Here is a 24,706-nt window from a genome sequence, read left to right as displayed (position 1 = left end):
ACCTCTGATATCCTTCCTATATCTCCCACCACGAACCCTATAGTTATGCCCCCTTGTAATAGCTCCATCCACCCGAGGAAATAGTCTTTGAACGTTCACTCTATCTATCCCCTTCATCATTTTATAAACCTCTATTAAGTCTCCCCTCAGCCTCCTCCGCTCCAGAGAGAACAGCCCTAGCTCCCTCATATGTTTCTGCAAAGTGGTCACCCAGTCTCCATTTGGTCTCCCCAATGTAGAGGAGACTACAATCAGCATGATATACTAAATTCAAAGAAGTACATTAAATTGCTGCTTCACTTGGAAGGAGTGTTTGGGGCCTTGGACAGTGAGAAAGGGGGTGGTGAAGGGGATGGGACATTGGGGTCATAGAGGAGTGGAGCAGGGGAATGGTCCCTTTGGAATGCTGACAGGAGAAGGAAGGGAAGATATGTCTGGTGGTGGCACCACACTGCAGGTGGTGAAATAGCAGATGATGCTCCTTTGAATGAGAAGGTGGTAGGGGGTGGAATGTGAAGACAAGGGGAGGAAGAAAACCAAAGGCCAGTGGAAGGGTCTGCTGAGTGGGGGAGTACTCAAGCCCAAAGAAGCGTATACAAAGGATTCGACAACAGAAGAGTTCAATGTCATGCTGAGCCTGAAATGCACTGAGGTGGGGGAGTAAAGGAATAAAACTGATTCCTTTGTGAAACATAGATCATTCAACGTCAGCGAGAGGAAGTTAGTGTGCATTGTGAATACTTGGTGAGAGATGGGATTAGAAGAAGGTCAAAGGGAATGGCTGAGGAAGAAGGATCTGTAGAGTCGCACATACCCGTTGTTGGAGCTTGTGTTCCTTAATACATGAAAGGATGAGAAAAGAAGGCATTGGATGAGACAAAGAATGAAATGAAACTGAAGATCCCGACAGCTTTGAGAGAGGACCAGTCAGTGCTGCTGGAGAGAGGTTGAGCGTATACATTGGTGTATGGCACTCAGTCTCAGGATGTGGCAAGAGCAACTGTCCAAGGAACATTGCATATCCTGCTGATACCTGTAATCCTGGGTGGATTCAAAACAATGAGGGATAGAACTTCAATTGGAATCCACGTGGAGTAAGTGATGTTGATTCAGAGATAAATATTATCCAGGGCACCAGGGATAATTTCCCAGCTCATCTTCAAAACAGTGCTTTTGCATCTTTTTTATCACCCGAGAAGGCCTCAGCTTAATGTCTCATTTGAAAGTCAGCACTTGTGACAGTACATGGTACCCCAGTACAGCACGGAATGTCAGCCTAATTTAAGGTAAATTGTACATAGGCTGTGGAAGGATTGAGTTATGAGCTGAATAGTCTTATTACAGTTTGAGCTCTAACATAACTTAGTAAAAGTGACTAGTGTGACAGATCTTGCAACACAGTGGCTATATCTTTCCATTTTCTCTTAATAAATGTGAAGAATGTGATTGCTCAGGTGAATGATAACAGATTGTAGCTCTCAGAAACCCAAACCATCTCCACTTTGAATATCTTAACAGAAGAGCTACAGTTCTGTATGTGCGCATGTGTGATGTCCACACAAACAGGTCACCCATTTTTCATTTCCTTCTCACTGTCATGAAATAAAGAGAGGATGTAAGAGAGAGGACAGTAAGTCCCTATTTAACATTGCCCCATTTTATGTTGTTTTACTTTAACATAGTTCAGTTAATGGAGCCTGTATTCCTGTTTAGTGTCGCAAGATTCAATTTAAAGTTGTTTCTCACCAGTCTGATGTAGGGCCTCCAGTTTGAAGTGGTCTCAGCCACTTCCGGACCCACCCTCTTGCTGCCCATTCTCCAACTTGTAGCTTCTCCTGCTCACCAAGCTCCAGCTTCAGATCTGGAAATGGTCCTGGAGCTTGAGCAGGAATGCAGGTTCAGGAGAGGGAATTGGCAAGCGTGAGATTTGGGAACGGGAGGTTTGGCGAGAGAATGGGTCAGGGAGTGGGAAAGGCCACAAGTCTGAGGCTTGGCAGCAAGAGGGTGGGTTACGGAGGGGGAGATGCCGAGGGCGCGATCTTGTGACCTCGTCCCGCCCGTCGATTGGCGTGGTGAGTTCGTAAGATAGCATGTGAAGCGAAAAATCAGGAAGCGCCCGGTTTCACACTGGTTCCGATCTTTCCAGATACTTTTTCTAGGAGTAAACATCTTCGTGCCCAAAATGGGTGAGAAGCGCATCAGCATGCACTTGAATGGATTTCAATGTTATTAGCGAGTTCGGCAAGCAATTGTCTGCCCTCACTTATGTTAACCACCTCGTTGTTTAGACGTCACGCCAGTCAGAATTACAGCTGCTCGATATAAGTGCAGTTCAGCTGTAGCAGTGACAAAGGTGAGCAAAGAGGTGACTACCACTGAACAACATCCTCTGGGGTGCAAGGGGGTAGGTCTCAGTTGGACCATGTTGCGGGGTAGGGGGCTTGCATGGGGGCAGGAGTCCTTGTGCCAGCTTGGGCGTCCTGTGGCCGGGGGTCACCACTGGCCTGGGGTTCGTGTTGCGCAAATCCCATCTGCCCGCTAAACGACCCCCCGGGGGTTGCATATAAGGTGCATTCCTAACCCCACTGCCATCACCATGGTTACTCTGCCATCTATCTACTGGACAGGCTCTGTAACTGACTGCAGAATCCCGTCCCAGGCCTCACTAAAAGTGACAAGCACCAGGCCTGACAGCTGCTGCTCCAATAAAGGAGCGCTGCAGGTACTAACACGGCAGCACTGCAAAGTCCATGCAGTGTGAGGAGCTTTCAGTGGGAACCCATCGTGTGCTAGTCAAGAGGGTGCTTCTCCATCTTCTGACTGAACTGCTAGCCATTTCTGGAAGTCACTGCACCGGACATCCAGGTGGGTGCACTGATGCCTATGCTTCAAGGCTTCCCAACGTCTGTGTCCCCCATGGCAAGGGTGCAGTGACAGTCGTCAACCCATCGAGATGGCGCTCGACACTGGGGATGGTGTTGGGTTTCCACTGTCCACACTCATGGGGACAGGGGTTGCTGGGAGTGCGTGTGGTTCCCAGAATGGATAATCTCATGGACAAGTCTCTCTCTCTCTCTCTCTTCCTCAATCAATTTTGACGTGAGCCAGCAGGAAGCCCGGGCTGCTGAGTTTGCCGCCATTGCAGGCATGCTGAAGGTGCAGGGGGCTATTGATTACACGCATGTCACCCTGTGGTCCCTAAAACGTCAGGCACCTCAGTTTGTGAACAGAAAGGGGTTCCACGCTCTGAATGTCTGCGGCCACAGGATGAACATCATGCAAGTGTGTGCACGTCACCCAGGGAATGTGCATGATAGCTTCATCCTGAGGAGCTTTGACATCCCCGGGGTCTTCAAAGACCAGCCCAGGCTGCCGAATGGGGACAGGGGGTACCCACTAAGGGCTTGGTTGATGATGCCAGTGTGAAGGCCAGAGACCGATGCGGAGACCATTACATTGAGGCCCACGCCGCCACCTGGTCCATCATTGAGCAGTACATCAGGCTCCTGAAGATGTGGTTCCACTGCCTGGACATTTCTGGTGGGGCCCTACAGTTCAATCCCCTGAGGGTCTCCCGCCTCGTGTTAGTTTGCTGCGCTCTCCACAACCTGGCGCAGCAGCAGGGAGACTTCCTGGAGGAGGAGGAGGATGACCAGACGGACACCCCTGAGGCGGGGAGGGGGGGGGGGGTCCATGAGGTTGTTGAGGAGAAGGAGGCCAAGGAGGAGCCATGGGATGGAGGAGAGGCAGTGGCAAGGAGGCGTGCGGCCCACCGCCTCCAATCCCCACCATCTTCCCCCGAGGGCCTTCAATCCTAACACACCCCACAATACTTGTCCACATCCACTCACGCCCACCATTGACAGCACACCAGGGTAATGGGCCTACAGGGCAACCACTCTGGGAGAGCTTGGGATGAGCACTTGGAGTCCCATGCCAGTCAGAGGTTTGGCACAGGCACTGGAAAATGGGGATCGCATACCGGGTAGGCCGAACAATGCTCTGAGCCCCTCTGGGTACGGTCAGAATATGGTCATTCCTGTGGGAGATGAATCACAGACAGATTAGTCACAGCTGTGTGGTGAAATAACATTTATTCGTGAGATTTAACAGTGCATGTAACCTTCTCCCTCACTAAAGTGCAACCCTTCATTTGTGCCCTCTTGGTGACCCTACAACTTCTTAATCTTACGAGGCCCACTGCTATGTCGAGGTGTCCCCCAGGATATGCATCAGAGGTGGAGCGGTCAGCTGCGTTAGCAATATAAAGCGTTTCAACTTATTGTTTATTGTATATTGTTTTAATTTTTTTTTCTGATGAGGAATATCCTACAGAATTTAGCAATACTTGTATGTTGGTTTTCGTGGGAAATGTGATTCACTTAAAGTCATGATTTTAAGGAATACAACTACAACTTTCAGCGAGAACCTACTGCAGTTTCCCATTGTGGCCGCTGCCATTTCCTGTTCCAGGTTAAAATCACGTGTGTTTATAGATTAATAATAAGGGGCATTAACAGGCTGATCATAATTGTTCAGGGAGCACAGACAGGAATGGTCTTGACAAACACAAAGAAACAAGACATCAGAACCCAGTTAGAAAGGATATTCTTGCAATTGTTTTATTGACACCCCCAAATTTATGTTAATACAAGCCGGAGGCAAAATTAGAAATTATATTTTTACGGTCAAGTCTTAAATTCCTAGACTCAAAGGCAGTGGATTTTCCAGCAATGTGCATCAAGCAAACAGCCACAAATCCATTACATTTTCTTTTTTTTTGCATTAAGCTTATAAAAGCCATAATGCAATGATAATCTGCTGAGAATAAAATTAACATTTTCCACAACTTCAACAGGGAGACAGACAAATGCAGGTTTCTCAAGTAATCTGCTTTCCCAGGATTTTTAAACACCCAACGGCATTTAATAAATATGGTAATATTCCGTCAGACACTGGCATTCATCTATAAATTTTCTTAGGATAAATTAGCTCTGCAGTTGTATCAATAAAGTATTCCTTGAATGTAAAAATGATTTTTTCTTCATGCACATGAGAGAAAATCCGGAGCATATTCACAAGAATGTTAATACATTCATACCCAGCATACTCAAATCACGTCTGCTGCAGATATTGACTGCTGCCTGGGGTACTGCTCTACAGACATCACAGGCTCTCTGGAGCCTCATTTCAAATGCCCATTCTTCACGTGAGAGCCTGGACCGCATCGGTTGTCCAGCTTTTCTATTGAGTATCCATCAGAGTTAGGAAAGAAATAATGTGAATTTATTCAGTACCTTTCACAACCTCAGAACATCCCAAAACATTTAAGCGAGTAAAATAAAGTTCCACTATATATATTCTATTTCCGAGGCTGCAATAAATTATCCCTCAATCTTCTGAACTCAAAGAATACGGCCGGAATTTTATCGCAGAATGGAAATCTCTTGGCCTCAGGTGGGATTTTACGATCTCGCGAGGCCATAAAATCCCGCCCTACATGTCTGAACTCAGTGAATCGGGGATACAGGAACCCATTGAAAGCTGGGCGCACTGTGTGCTGCTTGCTATAAGGACTGTACTTCATGGGGAGTACAATGTGTGATAAGTATAAAAGGGGAACATTCCTCTCTGTAGTTTAAATTTATAAATTGCCTACAAAACGAAAATAGTCTTTAGTCAGTAGTGCTTTAAAGTTTTAAAACATGAAGCATTGCCATGTCATTTTCTTCAGATAGAAAGTGGAAGTTTGAATATATTTCTAAATGTTATCGGTCACTATGGAGATCATAATGACCTTTATATTAGCTACTCATGATTTATGTTAGATATTCTGCTGACACTCAACGGAATTTTACGAGATTTTTTCTAAGTGTCGGGTGGGTGTTTTTTTAAAGTTCATTTATTAGTGTCACAAGTAGGCTTACATGAACACTGCAATGAAGTTACCGTGAAAATCCCCTAGTCGCCACACTCCGGTGTCTGTTCGGGTACACTGAGGGAGAATTTAACATGGTCAATGCACCTAACCAGCACGTCTTTTGGACTGTGGGAGGAAACCGGAGCACCCAAAGGAAACCCAGGCAAACACGGAGGAGAACGTGCAGACTCTGCACAGACAGTGACCCAAGCCGGGATTTGAACTCGGGTCCCTGGCGCTGTGAGGCAGCAGTGCTAACCATTGTGCCACTATGCTGGCCTCCCTGGGAACAGAGTTTCAAATCAGTTTTTTGGGCGTGTTTTCAGGCCCAATCTTATGCACTCTGTCTCCAAATTTTGGGCGAGTTCGTTTCTCGCTACAGAAGGCAGTGGACAGGGGTTAATGCACCCGAAAACCTGCCGCTCTGATCGGAGCCTCAAACTGTGCGTGCGCCAAAAAAACTAAAATAAAGCAGCTCCCCTGCCAGATCACTCCCCTGCCAGATACAGCCACCCCACTGACTCCCACGGACATTGGACCCCCCCAACATTACTGACCCCCTTACCCGCCCCCCCCCCCAACCCAGACCCACTTGCACATGGCCCCCATCGTCCCCTTGGCCCCAGTGGTTGTCTGACATGACCCTCTCTCCCTCTCTCTCCCCTACCCCCAATCATCATAGAGGCACAAATTTACCCCACCCCAATCAGCACACCCGCAAGCACTCACTTGGCTTCTCCTCCACGGTAACAAGCAAACTGCATTTAACTTGCTGGAATGCTTTGCCAAACTGCCTGCAGCTGATCTGCCCTAACAAGGGGCAGCTCCATAAAAACCCCAAGGATGGACAGACAGTGCAGGAAGAAATAGCATTGAGAAAGGCAGCTCCAGATTTTCTGAATCAGTGGAGACAAGATGGAGACCCTCTTCCCCCAGCAGGACATTGTCCCAAGGGAAGCGACGGAAAAAAGCCTGGGAGGCAGTGGCTGAATCTGTGAGTGCCATGGCACTGGCCAGGAGTCCTGCAAGAAAATACATGACCTCATCTGGGCAGCAAGAGTGAGTGTTTAACCCCATCTAGCATCTTCCCCCAAATCACCCCCAGATCCCCCCATCCCCAGCACCCTGCGTGCATCCAGCCCCTGACCCCCAAGCACTTCCTTCCTCCCCCCCGCCCCAAGAGTATCACAGTGCTTGCTATCTGAGGGCTACCCCCTAATTATCTGCAGGAGTCAGGCCATCAGATTTCTTATGGCTCCTCCTGTCCCCACAGGAAAAGAATGCCCATAACCGCTGGGAGAGGGCAAAGACAGGGGGTGGTGAGCCTGACCTCTGAGTCCTCACCCCCTTCGAGGACCAGGCGCTGGAGCTTGCTGGAGAGGAAGATATCCGGACCATCAACGGCAGCATGGTTGGGCTGGAGTATAGAAGTGAGCACCTGCCAATCCTCCACTCAATGGAGAAATGTCAAGCAAGTTGCCTGCATCCCAGATTCCTCTCCCTCCCTTGCACTTAACCTAGTGTTGCAGGAAGGGACCCGACGCATGGGGGCCATCTAGCATCGCGGCCCCCACTGCTGCTCCCACCCATCCTGCCCTGACAGCTTGGAAGGGACCTCCGAGGGCAGCACCAGTTTGGCGTCAGCTTCCACCTCGCAAACCACCATCCCAGAGACTCTCACATTGCTGGGTCAAGCTAGTGGCAAGGCACCTGGGTCACTCTCTGATGTGCACGACACATCGGCTGATGTACATCGAGTGGAGGAGGGAATGTCTGAGGCCTCCGGGGGTCTGCTGGAGGCGAGGACTCAGCTGGCCCCAGGCTACATGCTGGGCCTCTGCGATCACTTCTCTCTCAGCTGCTGGAGATGCAGCAACAGAGCCAGGGAATGCAGGAGGGGCTGACAGCAACACTGGACCGACTGCGAGGCTGTTGGAAGGAGTCCCAAAGCTTTCAGGTGGGCCAACTATTGCCTGTCTTACATGGTTTCCAGGCCAACACTGCAAGGGTGGTGAGCCCGGGGCAGGGAATCCTCACCATGAGTGGCAGGGTTCAAGCGATGGCCGAGTCACAGCGGGCCACAGCTGGGGGACTCAACAGGATTCTCGAGATTCTGTGGCCCATGGCTGAGTGGCTCGAGAGCTTGCAGGAGGCCCAGCAGGACAGCACTGAGACACAGCGGGCTATGGCAGCAGCCCTTGAGAACATGGCCCAGTCACAGAGGGTCATGGCTGAGGGGCTGCAGAACGTGGCCCAGTCTCAGAGGGCACTTGCTGCTCCCATTGATAGGTGGCTCCTGATTCAGAGTGCCGTCGCAGAGGGCTCAGCTATCATGGCAAGAACGCAGGTGGACCTCCAGGACTGCCAGGGCCAGGTGATGCCGGAGCTTCTGGAGCTCACTGCAGAAGGGCCAGCATCCCATGGAGTGACCCAGGGGCCCACAGGCACCCCGAGGGGGGAGGAAGGGTTGCAGCCCGTGATAGGGCCTTCCACGCAGGAGACACCTTCTGACTCCTCCCTTCCTGACACTGGGGCATCTCAGGCACAGTGGGATGAAGAGGGTGTCATGAAAACGTTCCAGACACCTGGGTGCAGGCCAGCCCCCTCAAGGTCCAGGCCCTCCAGAGGATGATCATCGAATCATAGAATCCTACAGTGCAGAAAGAGGCCATTCGGCCCATCGAGTCTGCACCAATCACAATCCCACTCAGGCCCTATCCACATATCCCTACATATTTACCCACTAACCCCTCTAACCTATGATTCCCGGGACACTAAGGGGCAATTTAGAATGGCCAATCAACCTAGCCCTCACATCTTTGGACTGTGGGAGGAAACCGGAGCACCCGGAGGAAACCCACGCAGACACAGGGAGAATGTGCAAACTCCACACAGACAGATCATCAAGGTCATCACAGGCCACGGGGCGTGGTAGACAGCTGGCCATCTCCACCTTCGATGTACATCTTGGGGAGACACCAAGGCGTAGTGGTAAACATGTAAAGTTAGGAAGTTGTAATGGCACTAAGATTGCATGGGTGAAGGGCAGCATAGATAGATAGAATAGTTATGCACTTTAAAGTCTCATGTTCACATGTTTGCATGTTATTACTTATCATTAAGACACTTTTATTGGCACAAATAAATTTCATTTCACTACCTACCTGTGACTAATTTGTCTCAGATTTGTCTCCAACAGGAACGTCCTTACCCCAGAGGGAACCTGCATGTTGATGTCAGGGGGGAAGCCCTCTAATGCTCTGTCGCTGAGAAAATGAAAGCGCTCAAAGAAATCACTGGCTACAGTGGGTGGCATGCATTGGCAGCAACTGCCATGGCATCCCCAGAACCCACAAGAGATTCCTTCCCCTCCCCCACCCCAGATGCCCTGCGGCCCTGCATGGGGGTTTTGTGATCCCTTACCCACTACCCAGTGTAAGTTTTTCGGGCAACACCAACGCATATAAGGACTGTAAAACGCACATTGGCCATTTAAATGGTAGAAGTTGCCACGTTTGGCTGCAGAAACTGGCTGTTTTCTCCCAGCAGGCTCAGCCCTGCCTGTGTGCAGAAAGGGTGCCTCCAGTCAAACTCACAAACGGTCAGGGTCCAGACAGGCTGCTGATTAGATTGACTGAATCACAAAGGGAGCAGATGATGTCACCAGACCAGACCCGCATCGAGGTTGGAAGATCGATACCAACCACAATGTACCTGGATAAGATACAATAGATACGAGAAAGGGGCTATCCAGCAGTAAGGAGAAACCCATCTCCATGATGGGAAAGCAATCTGTAAGCCCCGGTAAAGTGATTAGGAACATCGATGGGCCATTCATACTGGACAAGGCAGTCTCAGCCGTTTGTGATTTCAATAGACTGTGCTATCACTGAGGCTGATAGCGATCCAGGACCATTGTTCTTGCAATTGCCGGTGGGGGCGGAGCTCACGGGACTTTTGAAATCTGAACTTTAAAAAGTGTGGCTTCGCAGCCATTCTCTCTCTTTTCTCTTCAGACCCGCATGGCAACTCTCTCACCCTCCTGAACCGCGTTGCAGACAGCAGTTTTCCAGCACACAGCCAACCCAGGTCAAGGTTGGCTCAACTGAGTATTTCCTAGTAATTCGTGAAGTTCCCGAGGGTAACATAGCAGTGGAGGCTTTTGTGGGAATGGTGGGTGCATGAACCTTTACATAGTATAAGATATTGCTAACACTGTTTAAAGTTAGAATGTACGTTGTGCCCGTTTAGTTTTGTTCTCATAGTCATAGTTATAGAGTATAAGATACCTATATGTTGTTTTCTGGTGTTGATGAGGTTTAATTTTGGTGTTTAATAAAAGATATATGATTTGAACTCGATTGGAGCCCATCTTGCTCTTTCATTTTCTCATCAGCTATCTCTGGTCGGGTCACATTTTAATATCCCTTACCATAATTCCGGAGTCGAGAACCGAGGGTACTCTGAGCGATTCGAACCTGCCCACTCAGGAAAGGCTGCCAGGTAGTGGATAGGCAGCAATTTCCTTTTCTCTCTCTTGGGGGCGCTACTCTAGTGAAGTAGGCGCAAGGTGGCCGTTGTTCCATCGGCGAGAGAGAGAATCACTCGGGCATTGGTGGGGTTTGGGTAATGGAGAACCAAACCTAAAATAAGCCCGCAAGTCGAGTTAAAAAGAGGGAGCCCGCTACACCAGGTGCCAGCGTGCAAAGGGAGGAGAGGGGGCGGTGGAAATTGGGAGAAAAGGAGAGACAGATGGAGAGGTTAAAGAATGCGGCTCACTCCCCCCCCCCTCCCCACCACGCTCCCCCCCCCCACCCCAGCAACATACATACCCCACCCACTCCCACAACACACACTGTCCAAAGCCCCCCCAAGAGGTTCCAGAATGGTAACACAGCACCCACCCACCCCCCACTCACAGGCAGAGACCCAGCACCCGTGCAGCACAGGCCACAGACAGCGCTGCTTTAACAGCCCTGAGACTGTATCACTGTCAGTTTTCACAGTTTTCAGCAAACCTCCACCTACGACTGTGCTTCCAGCTGTGTGCACTAGGACCATGAGTGACCCCTATGATCCGAGGTCAGCGCTCCAAACCGGGTCCGTGCTGAAAGTCCAAGGTTGAACCCACTGAGCAACAAGAGCCCCCACTCCCCCATACGCTCGCAGCCACCCCGCCCCCTCGACCTGAAACGCAACATGACCGTCACAAAAGAGCCCCCTCTGAGAGGCACAGAGCATTTGAACGCAGAGACGTACCTCCTCGCTCGTCCACACTAATTCAGCGCCAGACTCCAACTTATATAGAGGTGGTGTTTTCCAAACTGATTCAGTTGTGGCGAGCGAGGTGGTATAGGCAGGCGAGCTGGGATAATTGGGCATGAAGGTCAGTTAATGACATTATAATGAATGCAAAAACATATAAATTGATGTCTCGCCCGGTTTGGGCGGACTCCCAATCGCGTCGATTTTCTTACCGTGGTAAATTGGGAACCAGCGCCAAAACGGGCGCCATTCCCGCTAGACGCTTCAAGTCCGATTTTACACCATTTTCACACCCAAAAACGGGTGCAACGAGGTTGTAAAATTCCTCCCTCACTGGCCATACTCGTTCCTGGTCACTTGTATAAATACAAAAGGGGGCAGTTGTCTGTGGAGGTGCAGCCAGCGAGAGCCAAAGAAAAACGGGAAAAATTGATTCAGGATTTCAAAATTCTTATCTCCTTAAAAGTAAATTACAATGCCATATCACCAATACTTACCAGCAGATTAATGGCCTGAGCACCTTCCTAGTCCATAACTAATGTGGTAATTTTTTATCTAAATAGGACAGTTTAACATCTCACCATCCATTCAGAATCCTGTTACTGCAGAAAGTGGTTATTTGTTTCCTCCTCAACTTTATTTAACTGGTGTACAAATGGAAACACACTGTCTCCTCAGAGAGCCCACTCATTGACAGATTCAATCATTGCAGATGTAACACCTCCCATCTATCAGTGTACATTCAAACATGATTGGTCCCCATATTATTATACAATCATTCAAAATTAAGTAGGTTAAATGAAACAGTGCTTGATGCCAAGAAAATTTGAAGTAAAAGGAGTGGATTGTACTGGGTATTGAATACCCTTCATTTTATGGGGCTTCTCCTGTCCTTATATTATGCAAAGGCGCTATTCTCAATTATCTGAGGCACTAAATAAGTCTTCACTAAAGAAGATAATGATGTCAATATCACAGTAAAGGAGACAGTAGGAACATTGGATAGGATAGATAAAAACTTAAAATTTTAGCATCCTCGAAGTGGTAAAGTCATCAGATGTGGATGGGATTCATCCGGGGTTGCTGAGGGAAATAATGGTGGAAATTTTGTCCAAAATCTTTCAATTCTCCTCAGGAAAGGGAATGGTTTCATCCCTGTTTAAAAAGGGGGAGAGGGATAAACCCATTAACTATAGGCCAGTCAATCTAATAATGTCAGTTCTGGAGAATTTTTAGAGACTTTGATCTGGGGAAAAAAAAATTAGCAATGGGAAAATATGGATTAATAAATGAAAGCCAGCACAGATATGTTGTTCGACTAATTTGATTGAGTTCTTTGATGAAGGAATGGTGGATGAAGATTGTGCGATTGATATTGCTTTTGTGGACTTTCAGAAGGCATTTGATAAATTATCACCTAATAGACAAGTCAGAAAATTGAAGCCTTTGAAATTAAAGGGACAGTATTGCATGCATATGGAATTGCTGAGGGACAGAAAGCAAAGTGCAGTGCTGAACACTTATTTTCACATTGGAAGAAGTGCACAGTGGTGTCACTGCTCTTTTTGATTGATAAAAATGATCTGTACTCAGCTACACAGCAGATAATTTCAAAGTTTAAAAATGATAAAAAGATCAGAAATGTAGTAAAACGTCAGGAGGATAGTAACAGATTTACTTATGATGAATTTTCTGGCCCTTCCCACCAGTGGGATCTTCCTGTCTTGCCAATGGTGACCTTGAGCCAGGTTCCCCAAAGGCGTGGCTGGTAAACAAAGCAAAACGCAGTTGACATCGATGGGACTGGTAAACACACTGTGGGGTGGGAAACAGAGCTCAAAAATTCCGCCTTTAGGATATCATTGGATGTACTATATGGAAACAATATTTGGCCCAATCAGTCCATCCAGTATTTATGCTCCACTAGAGCCTCCTCCCATCTTTCCTCATCTTAATCTACCATGTAATCCTCTATTCCCAATTCCCCTCATATGTTGGTCCAGCTTCCCCTTAAACTCATTTATATTATTTGTTTTAATCACTCCCTGTGATAACAAACTCCACATTCCCATCACTCTTAGGGTAAAAATGTTTATTCTGAATTCCCTAATGGATTACTTGGTGACTTTATTTTGATGGCATCTAGTTACGCTCTTCCCCGTAAGAAGAAACATCCTCTCTGTATTCAAAACATTTCATAATTTTAAGACCACTATTCGGTCATTCTTCAGCCTTTTTTATTAAGAGAAAAGAGACCCAAACTGTCAATCCTTTATTAATACATATTTCTGGTATCGTTCTTGTAAATTTTCTGTGCCCTCACATAGTACTCTAAATACGGTCTAACCAAGGTTTGATACAGATTTGGTATAACTTACCTCCGTTACAATTCTATCCCTCGAGAAATAGAACATAGGACGGCACGATGGCAAAGTGGTTAGCACTGCTGCCTCACAGCACCAGAGACCTAGGTTCAATTCCGGCCTTGGATGACTGTCTGTGTGGAGTTTGCACGTTCTCCCTGTATCTGCGTGGGTTTCCTCTGGGTACTCTGGTTTTCTCCCACAGTCCAATAATGTTGATTGGCCATGATAAATTGACCCTTAGTGTCAGGGGATCAGCAGGGTAAATATGTAGAGTTACAGGGATAGGGCCTGGGTGGGATTGTTGTTGGTACAGACTCGATGGGCAGAATGGCCTCCTTCTATACTGTAAGGATTCTATGTAATGCTTGGTTTTCTTTTATTCAATGGCTTGCTCACAACTTTTAGTTACCCAACCCAACCTTTGTTCCCCAACCCCATCCAGACTTGCACCTTCCAAATAATAAGTGGCCTCCCTATTCTTCCCAGAGAAATGTATGACATTATCTGTGCTAAATTTAATTTGCTAATTATTTGCCCATTCTGCAAGTTAATGTCCTCCTGTAATTTGTTGCAGTCTTTCTCAGGACTATCACCCCTCCAGAGGGACCTGGGGGTCCTTGTGCACGAATCGCAAAAACTCAGTCTGTAGGTGCAGCAGGTGATCAAGAAGGCGAATGGAATGTTGGCCTTTATCGCGAGGGGGATAGAATATAAAAGCAGGGAGGTCTTGCTGCAACTGTACAAGGCACTGGTGAGGCCGCAACTGGAGTACTGTGTGCAGTTTTGGTCCCCTTATTTGCGAAAGGATATATTGGCCTTGGAGGGAGTGCAGAGAAGGTTCACCAGGTTGATACCGGAGATGAGGGGTGTAGCTTATGAGGAGAGATTAAACAGATTGGGTCTGTACTCGTTGGAGTTTAGAAGGATGAGGGGTGATCTTATAGAGACATATAAGATAATGAAGGGGCTGGATAGGGTAGAGGTGGAGAGATTCTTTCCACTTAGAAGGGAAACCAGAACTAGAGGGCACAGCCTCAAAATAAGGGGGGGCCGGTTCAGAACAGAGTTGAGGGGGAACTTCTTCTCTCAGAGGGTAGTGAATCTCTGGAATTCTCTGCCCATTGAAGTGGTGGAGGCTTCCTCGTTGAATATGTTTAAATCACGGGTAGATAGTTTTCTGATCGATAAGGGAATTAGGGGTTATGGGGAGCAGTCGGGTAAGTGGAACTGATTCGCTTCAGATCAGCCATGATCTTGTTGAATGGCGGGGCAGGCTCGAAGGGCCAGATGGCCTACTCCTGCTCCTATTTCTTATGTTCTTATGTTCTTATGTTCATCCCCCAATTTGGTGTCATGCCCAAATTTACAAATTGTGTTTTTGATTCCAAAGTCTAAACTGTTCATATAAATTGTGAACAGCAACGTTCCCAGTGCTGATCCTTGTGAAGCATCACTTCCTGCTTTCTGCCATTCTGAATAACTACTCTTTACTTCAACTCTCTGCTCTGTCTTGAAGCCAGATAGCAATCCACTCTGCTACTTGTCTTCAGACTCTACATTTTCTGACCTTCTTCATTGGTCTATTGTGGAGAACCATATCAAAAGCTTTTTGAAAATCCAGATAAATTACACATACTGCATTAGCAATGTCAACTCTCTCTGTTACTTCCTCAAAAAATTCAATAAGATTGGCCAAGCAAGATTTTCCCTTTTGTAATCCATGCTGGAGGACCTAGACTGGTGAAATGGGCAAATTTAGGGCAGATAACATTTAACACGGTGCGGCACTATAAACTATTAAATACAATTTTTAAAGCAGGCGGAACAACAGAGAGGTCTGGGGGTGTATACAAATAGCTCCTTGTAGGTGGCAGGTTAAGTTGGGAAGGTTGTTTAAAAAGGCAAATGGGATCCTTGTCTTTATAAATAGAATTATAGTGTATGAAAACAAGGAGAATATACTAAATCTTTATAAAACACTGGTTAAACCCCAGCTGCAGCACTGTGGCAAATTCTGGGCACCACACTTTAGGAAGGATGTCAAGACCCAAGAGTGGGTGCAGAAGAGATTTACAAAAACAGAACTTTCAGTTACATGGAGAGACTGGAGAAGTTGGATTGGTTTTCCTCAGTGCAGAGAAGATTGAAGGAAATTTGGTACAGGCGGCAAACATCTTAAAAGGTTTGATGGAGTAACTAAAGAGAAACTACTTCCAGTGGTCGAAGTATCAGCAACTAGAGGACAAAGACTTAAGGTAATTGGCAAAAGAACCAGAGGCAATATGAAAACATGTTTATGCAGCAAATAGTGATGTTGTGGAATTCACTGTCTTGAAGGGTGATGAAAGCAGGTTCAATAATAACTCACTAGAAGGGAATTGGATAAATACTTCAACAGGAATGTACGGCTATAAGGAATATGTAGGATGATAGGACTGATAAGCTAGTTTTTCCAAAGGGGTAGCATTAAATGCTCTCCTTCTGTTCTGTAACATTCTACGATTCTACAAGAATGCACAGAGATGCTACTCTACACACAGATGCCACTATTGTAGACAATATGTATTGGGCAGCAATTCTCCATGTTATACACAGGGGTTGTTGTTCACTATAATGCAAGTGGAAGCTATTATTCTCTTATCAGTTCTACACAGGATGCCATTTCCAAAGTGTACAGAAAGCACTTCCCTGTTCTCTATATTCTGCACCTGGTCTGCTATTTTCTACAATATACACTGGGGCTGCTAATCGCTACAATCTCGAGGAAAGCAGCCCATGTGCTATTCTCTGCAATGTACACTGTGATTCTCCATATTAACCACAGAGGCAGCAATTTTTCAAACACGCAAAGGAGTTACTATTTTCCATACACAACGTACACAGTGGCTGCATGAGACAATATAATCTATAATACGCAAGGGCTGTTTTTCTCCACAATATAATATAATATCTCCATTGCAGCTGTTAGTCTTCAAAAGATATACTGGGCTGCTATTGGGGGCTGTTAATCTCATAATATACAGAGGGTTCCTCTTTGTTGTAGCATATACTGTTTTCTCTATAATAGACTGGGGTTGCTATTCTCCATGACGTAATGGGGCTGCTACTTCCTGGACTATATCCTGGGACTATTATTTCTTAATATACAAAAGAGATGGTTTCCCATGGGTATTTCATGGGTCAGTTATTCTTTGTAACACACACACAGGCTGCCACATGTTATAAAATATATGGGGGTTGCTAGTATCTATTATATATCCAAAGGTTGTTATTCCGTTTAACATACAGAGGGAATTGCATTTGCTGTTCTACAGCAGCTGTTATTTTCTATAGTGTACTCAGGAGCTGCTATTCTTCATAATATACACAGAGGCTATTAAGCTTATATTATAAACAAGGCTGCTAATCCCTACAATATACACAGCTATTCTGTACATGATACACAGGAACTGCTATCCTCCATAACATATACTAAGGCTTCCATTCTCTATCACATAAACTGGATCGGTTATTTATCATAGATAACAAGGGAATTCAATTCTGCATCATCTACTCAGGGGATGCTATGTTCTATAATGTATATAGTGCTGCAATTCCAGGCTGTGCACTCAGGGGCTGCTATTCTTTATAATACAGTAAGAGTTTTAACAACACCAGGTTAAAGTCTGTGGTGTACCATAGATGGTTACCACTATGGGTACTGAACCATAGATGGTTATCACTATGGGTACTTGTACATATGTTACTCTTGTTACTGTTGGGGTTAGGGTTGGGGTGTTCCACCTGTTGGTATTGTTCTGTGGTACACTCCGGCTGGCTCCGCCTACCTATTGGAGTATAAAGGTCACTGCACTGCCTAGTGACCCTTTAGTCTGGGATTGTATTGTTAAGCAGTATGCTCCATTCTTGTTACTAATAAAAGCCTTTATTTCCCGGGTACGATCCAGCCTCCCGAGTGATTTAATCGCGCATCAAAGTCCAACAGGTTTATTTGGTAGCAAATACCATTAGCTTTCGGAGCGCTGCCCCTTCGTCAGATGGAGTGAATATCTGCTCTCAAACAAATCTTTAAGACCTGATTGGCTGTAGAGATTCGCATTCGAATCAGTATTCTGTAACTTGATTTTGTGTCTCTGTATGCCCTGTTTGAGAGCAGATATCCACTCCATCTGACAAAGGGGCAGTGCTCCGAAAGCTAATGGCATTTGCTACCAAATAAACCTGTTGGACTTTAACCTGGTGTTGTTAAAACTCCTACTGTGTTTACCCCAGTTCAACGCCGGCATCTCCACATCATTCTTTATAATACGCAGCGCATTGATATTCTCTAGAATATAAAATGGAGTTCCTATTTCCTATATTATTTCCTAATAATATAATAGAGCTGCTATTATTTATATTATATACACGGGTTGCTATTCTCTATAAAATATACTAAGGTTGTTATTACCCGTAATACACACAAAGGCCTGTTAGTCTCTATAACATACTCAGGGACTGCCATTCTCCAAAATGCACACGGGATCTGTTATTCTCCGTCATATTAGTTCAACCTTGCTGATGGGAAAGATTTTACAAATGATAGGATGCATTTTCTGGCCAGTGTTGGGACACCAATCCCCATGACAAGTTCATATCTCGGTGAAGCTGTTGTAAACTGTGCTGATGTGACTTAACACAGAGTGGATATAAGGCGGGGGGGTGGGGGGGGGGGGAAGTCAATACACAGTGAGGGGGCATGTTAATAATATTTAAATGCATTAAAATGTATTTAAATCAGCCATCGGCGAGGGATGGCGAAATCGGAAGTTGTGATCTCGCCAGGGAGATTCGCAACTTCTGGCTTTCACCACATATTGAAGACCGCCGCCAATCCCACAGATGATGAATGCAGGCTTGAGATCCTGCCCTCTGTTGTTGAAGGTGGTCATTGCCTGGCACCTGTCTGGCGACTTGTCACTTATCAACCCAAGCCTGAATATTATTCAGGTCATGCGGCTTGTGGGCAAACTTCCACATTACCTGAGAAGTTGTGAATAGAATTGAATACACCATAATCATCAGCGAACATCCCTGCTTCTGACCTTATGTTGGAGGTTGGTCGGTAATGAAGCAGATTAAGATTTAACTACACTGACCCACTGTCTCCTGCAGTGATGACTTGGGGCCAAAGTAATTGGCCTTGGAAAACCGCAACCTTCTTATTTGTGCTAGATATGACAGCCAGTGAAGAGCTTTCTCCCTGATTCTCATTGAGTTTAATTTTACAAGGGCACTTTAAATGCCACACTTAGTCAAATACTGCCCAGTGAAATTCTATCTTAAATTTACTTAAAGATTGAGCATACACAGTCCTCTGGTATACAGATTCACAAAGAAAGCAAAGGAATTTCTAAGTATATCATTCCTCAAGGAAGGAGACCAAAAATATACACAATACTCTAGTTGTGATCCCACCAAAGCATTGCATATTAACTGCAGCGAGACTTCCTTGCAATAAAGACTAACATACCATTCCCTTCCTAATTGCTTGCGGTACCTGTATGGTTAACTTTCTGTAATTCATGTATCAGGACACCGAGGTACCTCTGCATACAAACATTTACCAATCCCTCACATTGTAAAAATATTCTCCCTTTCTATTTTTCCTTCCAAAACGGTGGGTTTTACATTTCCCTGCATTTTAATCCACCTGCCTCTTTTTGCTGATGCATTTAACCTGTCTATACCATTTTACAGACTCAATGGAGTAAATCTTTGATGGCAGTATGTTGGAAGGTGAGAGGGCTGCATTGTGACAGAGGAAGGCATTGGGAGGGGAGCCTTACAGCTTCCCCCTGCTGTGGCATACTGCCAGCAATGGTTACCTTTGTGGCAGGGCTGCCCACTAGTTGTCCAATTGAGGCAAATAATTGCTCAATTAAAGGGCAGTTTGCCAGTATTGGAACGGCCTATCACTGTGAGGTAGAGATAGGCAGGTAGCCTTATAGTGGGCTCCGGGGGTAGGGTCACAGCCCAAGGACAGGCCCCCTGGTGGCAATGGGCCATCACGTGTCGGTCGTAACTAAACCATACTCTCCCACCCAATTGCTGGGGCCTGCCTGCCTGGCCCTGCCTTCTCCAAATGAACTTACATGCTCTTCTAGGATGTCACGGCATTGAGATGGTCTCTCCATTGGCTTACACCCTCATCACTCACCAGCTGCTGGCAATCTGATTGGGTCAGTAGCTCTCGGATTCAGGCTACTGCCTTCAATTGGATGGCAGCCTGGTGGTGGCACCAGCAGAATACCACTCCAGGTCCTGCCTCCTGCCAAGTGGGGCTGTCTTGTGCTTTGTTTCCCTCATGGCGGGACTTGATCCCCAACAAATATTCAGCCCTTTTGCATCCTCATCACTGCTTACTTATCTCTGCATTGTCAACAAGCTTCAATATATTTTCAGTCTCCATATCTAGGTCAATGATATAGATTGTAATTACCTACGTACTGATCCTTGCTTACAACTTAGTTACAACTTGCCAATAAATGACCTATTGATTTGCGATTTATTTTTTTGCTCGTTAACTGATTCTCAATGCAAGCTAATATATTATTCACAATCCAGTGACTCTCAATTTTGTGAAAATCTAATATCTTGCTGAATGCCTTCTGAAAATCCAAATATACTATATCTGCTGGTTCCCTCTTATCGACAGTACTTGTCACGTCCTCAAACAAAACAAATACTATTTTCCTTTCATAAAACAATGTTATCTCAGCTTAATCATATTATGCATTTCAAAGTGCTCTGTTACTATATCCCTCATGATAGATTTCGGGTATCTTACTTCTGATCTTAAGGTAACTTGTCCAAAGTTCCCCATTTTCTGTCCCTTTTTTTCTTAAGTTTTACGGGATTGTGTTTGCTACTTTCCAATCCTTGAGTAACATTCTAGAATCCAGGGAATTCTGGAAGATTAAGGCTGATGCATTCAACAGCTCGACAGCCACCTCTTTCAAAACCTTAGAACATAGGCCATCAGGCTCAGGAGGGTTGCCGGCTTTTAGTCCATTAATTTCTCCAGTAATTTTTCTTTTCTAATATTAACTAACTCTCATTAGACCCTTAGTTTCTCACTATTTTCAATCAGAATTTTGCGTCTTCTGCTGTGAAAACAAAGGCTCAGATTTTCACTCCCGGGTCGGGCGCACAGAGACAGGAGAATTCCCAGCTCGCGAAGCCAACCTTTTAATCCGGGACCCTGGATTTCCAGTCCTGAAAAGGAGGCGAGCTGGATTAGGAATTGAGGAAAGTAACAAACACAATCCCATAAAATTTAAGAAAACAAGAGCCAGAAAATGGGGAACTTTGGACAAGTTACCTTAAGATCAGAAGCAGGATATCCGAAATCTATCATCAGGGATATAGTAACAGAGCACTTTGAAATGCATAATATGAGGAATTGGGGGAGGTGACCAGGGAAGAACTGAGGAGGCTGCCAGATGCAGAGGCGAGCTGGGTGGAAGACCTGCCTGGAGGATCTAGCACTGTGTTAAAAGTTTAAAAATAAAGAATAAACCTTGAAACATCCCTCCAGCCCTCACACCTCACAACCCTTCACATGCCCTATGCCCCATCCATGCCACCTCAAGTCCTCTACCAACTCCCATGGCCCTTCAGAGGCTTTATGCCAACTTAGTACCAACTCAAGTCAACCTATTTGCCCTTACACCTACCATGCCAACTCAACTAGGGCAGACCTCAGGATCAATGCAGAGATGAGATAAAATAAGATTCCATAAAAATAAAGTTCTAAATGTCTATTGCAGACTTTAGTATAATGAAAAACTACTGGCATTCATAAAAAATCTCATTTACTACACTTGCATTTCTTCGACCAAATAAAGCCTTATAACAACAAACATTTCATTTAACATATCCTTTGTAACAACAAATATTGGAATTTTAATTTGTAGTCCTACATTAAAGAGTTTATAACCACTTGTAGCTGAGAATCAAACCATGGAATTGCAGGCACCCTCCTGTCATAATGGTTGTGAAATCAGTCATGCAGCACTAACCCAGTAGTGGAAACCCGCAGGCTTATATCAACAGAGTGAAATAGCAAGCAATCAGTTTTTAAACATTCCAGACATTTTTCTTAATTATTTAAAGGGGAGGGCTTTCAAATGCCTTGACACTCTTGACAGCTACCTTTGGCAGATGCTTTTGATAGTTTTTACAAGTGCTTTTCAGAGTTTTGACAAGTACCTTTAACAAGTCTGTTGACAGTTCCAATGAGCTTGACAGTAATCAGTTTGTGCACAGTTATTCCTACTTTAATAATTTAATGGCCACCTGACTTACCCCATCAGATACCTGACTTCTTATATAAATAAATCCACAAAGTTCAGACTTGTTCTTACCACATCTAATGTGCACACCTTGGGTTTCATACTACAAAGCTACTGTTAGGGACTAGATCAAAACCTCCAAGGTAAATTATGACTTTAGCCTGGAGCCCAACTTTATTTGATACTAGCGTTAGTGTGAGCATAACGGGTTTTGCTCCAAGTGCGATTCTATTGACCGACGAGGTTTTTTTTTATTAAAGGAACTTTATTTAAGAACACAGCAAAATAATTAGTCTGTCAACAATTAAAATACTTAAACCTGACAAAGTATAAGTCTTAACAGTTATCTATCTCTATAGTTCCAATTCAAGCAATATCCCCATTGACATACATCCTTCTTCAGAACTAATTAGCACCAAAACAGATATGCTTACATGGATGCTTGATTTCTAACCTTTAAACCCCTCTGGATACCTGCTTTCTGATTCCAGTTTCCAGAGAAAGATCCATCTCCAAGCAGCAGAACTTCAGAGAAAGAGACCTTTTTTTCTGGCAGATCCCAGTCTCCAATCTCCAGAGTGAGAAAGAGACAGATAAGGAGCTATTCCTTTTCACTATAGCTCCCGAACAGCAACTCAACTGGGTTTCTCTCTGTGAGCCTAGACCTGCACATTCACATAACTTTCCCTGTCAAAACCTGAACCAAGCCTCACTCTGACAAACCCCAGAGGAAAGCAATAAAATAACAACTCTGCATTGGTCCAGATTAAAACAAACATTTCAGCAATTAAGATCAATTCTGCTGCTGCAGCAACACCATGGGATGCTGGCAACAGACAAAGTGACATCGATAATAAAACAAACTGCTAAAAGAAATCCCGCGGAAGTAACAAATAGATTTCTTAAAGGCACAGTATCATCACACTACCAAATTCCCACTTTAGTAGAGACAGCTGATAACTTAAATGGCCAGCTGCCTCCATAAAACATGTTTAGGTGAAACACACGCTGCCCCTATTTCCATCCACCTGGGAAATTGCATTTCTCCTGGAATGGACTGACAATTTTAGCCACTTAAGCCATTTTCACCACAAAGTTGTGGCAAAAATCTGGGTCGAAGTACTTGATCAATGTTTCTGTCATTTCCTTGTTCCTATTATAATTTGTGAAGTCACCATGCTTACATTTTCTAATCTTTTCCTTTACACCTGCTTGTAGAAGCTTTTATAATTTAATTTTATATTTCTGACTAGATTACTCTCATATTCTATTTTCTCCCTCATCAATTTTCTTGGTCATCATTTGCTGGTTTCTAACCTCATACCCCCCCACTCCCCCCCTCCCCACCCCCCCCCCCCCCCGCCACCCCTCCCCAATCACCTAATCCTCATGTTTACTGCTCTTATTGGAAATATTGTTTCTGCTTTGAATCCAATAAGATCCTGAACTTGTTCAGAGAGAGAAAGACCACTTTCCCATAGTTTTTTTGATCCCTGAGAAGAATGTGTGTTCATTAATTTGGAATTATTTCTTTACCTGTTTGCGACTGATTATCTAGTCGTACGTTTTAATCTAACTTCCCAATCTACTCAGCTAAGTTGCTTCGCACATCTAAATAATTGGCTTTCCTTAAATTTAAGACTGTAGTTTTGTATTAAGCAAATCACCCTCAAATTCGGTATCACATTCTATCACATGATCACACTTCCCCAGAGGATCTTACATTACAAGATCATTAATTAACATTGTTTCATTACACAAACAAGATCCAAACTAACCTGTTCCTTTGATGATTCTTTGACATACTGTTCTAGAAAACTGTCTCCACTGCATTCTGTGAACTCGTCCTTTAAATTACTTTTACCAATTTGATTTGCCCAGTCTATGTGAAGATTAAATTTCCTCATGATTGTTATATTACCCTTGTTACATGCTCTTCCAATTCGATGATTTATACTCTGTTCACGACTGTAACTTTTAAAAATTCACTTACAAGATGAGCATGTTGCTAACAAGGCCAGCATTCATTGCTGATTCCTATTTTTCCTCTCGAAGGTGATGGTGCGCCTGCAGTCCATGTGGCGCAGCTACTCCCATTGTAGGGAGCTCTAAGATTTAAACCTCGAGATGATGAAGGAACAATGATATATTGCTAAGTAAGGATGGATGTGATTTGGCTGGGAACTTGGAAGTCATTATGCTCAATGTACCTGCTGTCCTTGGTCTTCTAAGTGCAGAGATTGGGGAATTTGGAGGTGCTGTTGAAGAAGCTTTGGTGAGTTACTGTAGTGCATCTTCCAGATGGTACACACTGCAACACTGTGCACTGGTGATGGAGGGAGTGAATGTTTAACATGGTGTATGGGGTGATAAGTAAGTGGGCTTCTTACTCTGGATGGAGTTGAGCTTTTTCAGTGTTGCAGTAAATTGTACAAGCTTTGGTCTCCTTACCCAAAAAGGACATACTTGCCCGAGAGGAACTTCATTGGTTCTTGGGAGGAGGGGAATGTTCAATGAGAATAGTTTGGTAGACCAGGTCGAAATTCCCTAGCATTTAGAAGAATGAGAGTTGACCTAATTGCAATAAATGCAGTTCTGAAAAAGCTTGGAAGGGTAGATGCTGAGAACATGTTTCCTGGCTGAGGAATCTAGAACACAAGGAAGGCGATTTTCCCAGCCCGCAATGGGCCGGGAGACTCAGGCTGTGGCTGTGTAACGAGCTCCCCGTTGGGCACCAGGGCCTCCATGCATCTCCGGCTGCCGGATTTCCAGCACCATCAGCTCCACGCCAGAAATCGGCGTGGAGCTGTATAAATTAT

The sequence above is a fragment of the Mustelus asterias genome, chromosome 23 (genome assembly GCF_964213995.1).
Source record: "Mustelus asterias chromosome 23, sMusAst1.hap1.1, whole genome shotgun sequence".
Classification (NCBI taxonomy): domain Eukaryota; kingdom Metazoa; phylum Chordata; class Chondrichthyes; order Carcharhiniformes; family Triakidae; genus Mustelus; species Mustelus asterias.
This window is presented reverse-complemented; position numbering follows the sequence as displayed.